The sequence below is a fragment of the Oncorhynchus gorbuscha genome, linkage group LG05 (assembly GCF_021184085.1).
Source record: "Oncorhynchus gorbuscha isolate QuinsamMale2020 ecotype Even-year linkage group LG05, OgorEven_v1.0, whole genome shotgun sequence".
In the NCBI taxonomy this organism is placed as follows: domain Eukaryota; kingdom Metazoa; phylum Chordata; class Actinopteri; order Salmoniformes; family Salmonidae; genus Oncorhynchus; species Oncorhynchus gorbuscha.
Window position 1 is genome coordinate 21,129,181 of NC_060177.1, and position 2,425 is coordinate 21,131,605.

Consider the following 2,425-nt stretch of genomic DNA (forward strand, 5'->3'; position numbering starts at 1 on the left):
TAGAGTCCTCCTGTCACCACATATCTGAGCCACCTGAAGATGCTTTGTTACTGGTGGGTTTCCAACAGATTACAGGGAGATTGGTTAAGTAAGTCAACCTAAATAAGGATAGTGGGAACATCCTCATACTACAGCACATCATTCTCTTTGCCTATATTACAGGAGGGGATGATATAATAATAATAATAATAATAATGATATATTGGTGTCATCAGAGTAATTGATTAGCACACATACTGTATGTGTTGTTTTATCACCTTGAATGGTGACAGAATAGAGAGCTTTGAAACAAGTGTTAAATTACCAGGTTAGGTTGGCAACCTTGCTTGGAAGAGCTATAGTGTTCTTAGAGAAACTGAATTATGCTTGTTTGGAACCGTGCCTATTTCTTTCTTGGTCTTCGGATGGTTGTTGAACGCTAGAATCCAGTCTGTCTTGATTTCTGTCACACTAATGGACTCGAAGGCAGAAGGCCTCGTCAGTGAGAAGTCTAAACCAGGCCAGTACGTTAGAGCTATGGATTAGAAATCTCCTGCTGACAAGGCTGGCCTCAAACCGCAGGACAAGATAGTATAGGTTAACAGTATGTCGGTAGTAGGGATGTAGCACAGTGAGGTGGTAGCAGCCGTCAAGGCCGGAGGAGATGAGAACAGTCTACTGGTGATGGATCATGAAGCAGAAACTTCCTTCAACAGCTGCAACGTCATTCCTACTGAGGCCCACCTCACAGGACCTCTTCCTGAATCTGTGTCTAATGGAGGAGCAGAAGAAGAAGAGCTGGATGGTAAGGTAGCAGTACAGCCTAAGGTGTCTGTCAGTGCATCGACATCCAGCACCACCTCCACTGCCTCTCTACCAACATCCGCTGCCAGCACCCCTCCACCAGAGATCCGGGTGCCTCCGGTTAAGGAGCCTAATGCGAGCCTCAGCATGTCTCTAGCCCAGGCCAAGGAGAGAGCTCACCAGAAACGCTCGTCCATGAAGGACCCTGCCATGGACTGGAGCAAGAGGAACGAACTCTTCAGTAACCTATAAATCACCTTTCCTTCCTCCTTTCTCTTGCCCTCACTCCTTCTTTTGCTCTCTCTCTCAAGCAGACACACAATGTAAGACGTGAACAGTCTTAATATTTTGTGATTTTCATGTGCTAATTGAGGGGTTTTCCACTTTATTTTTTAAATAAAAAATAAATAATTGAAACGCCACTCCTGCATTAGAAATATTGTATAGTTTCCATCTAGTAGGATGATTAAGAAATCAAGATGATGGAATATATGGAAATAAGAAATGAATGTGTGTGTATCATGAAGGTGTGTTGAATCTTATTGTCAGTCTATCTACAATCTGATTGGTTGCTATACTTCCTTGTAGAATCACGAGCTAGCTAATAGCAAGCTGGGAGTGATTGAGTTTTTCGGGATGAGTTAAGATGAATCAAAACTTCTTTCCAGAGACGTTGATGTTTAGTAATTCTGCCTGATCACTGGGTTCAGTCCGTATGGTTGAAGATCCGAGTTATTTCTCAATCTAAAGTTAGTGAATTTTCCTGCGTTTGCGGAGACTGCATTCACAGTAAACGCTGTATACGTCGACGCAATCGGAAATTACCTTTACATTTGAACCTGGATCTTCTGCGATATGGATGGAACCCAGCCCTTAATAAATGAATTCTTTAGCAATACAAGACCATCGTCTCACCATCGCTTAATGAGAGGTCTACGCGTCTGGTTAGCAGATATCACTGAATTTGTTCAGGAAATGTGTCATTCTAATGCTGACTACTGGTGTACTACCCTATCATTTTGAAGCTGTTGACATGTCAATTCTTAGACTATAGAACTCAGAATACATGAGATTCTCTGCTCTATATGTGACAATCATTGTTGGTCACATTTTGGTTGAAGGGACTGAGGTATGTGGTTCGAGATGTTAACCCAAAGTAAGCTGTTGTTTAACTGTAAAGTTAACCTGTCCAAACTGGTGTTCAATCACCACTATTGTAAAATCCTATGGTATTTTTATCGTTGTGATTAAACTTTTTGTCCTGCAAAAAAATACAAAATAAAATAAAATACAAATAAAAAATACTAGGCGAAAAATGCTCCGCTAGAAAATCACTGAGAATTTAGGTATTTTATGAATTCTCACAGGGAAGATTTTGGTCAAACTGCACTTTTCTGTCTCTGTCATGCCTGTGGTCTGCGTGGATAATGAGCTGAGAGAAGCCGTAGTAGCAGCACATCATTTAGGGATACAGCCAAGCTGTCCCTCACCTGAGAAACCCCCTAGTTGTACATGAGTGTACTCTCCACAATAAAGATCAGCCTGACATCAACATACTGTTGACAAAGTAGACTTGGAACTAAGTCAACATAACATAGATACTGTATGTCATGTTTTGTCTTATATTGTCTTGTCATTTTGC

General features: G+C 41.3%; 1 pseudogene; it reads left to right on the forward strand.

Annotated features, from left to right (window-relative positions):
* Window positions 1-453: 453 nt before the first annotated feature.
* LOC124034840 lies at window positions 454-1,035 on the forward strand (annotated as a pseudogene).
* The last annotated feature ends 1,390 nt before the right edge of the window (window positions 1,036-2,425 follow it).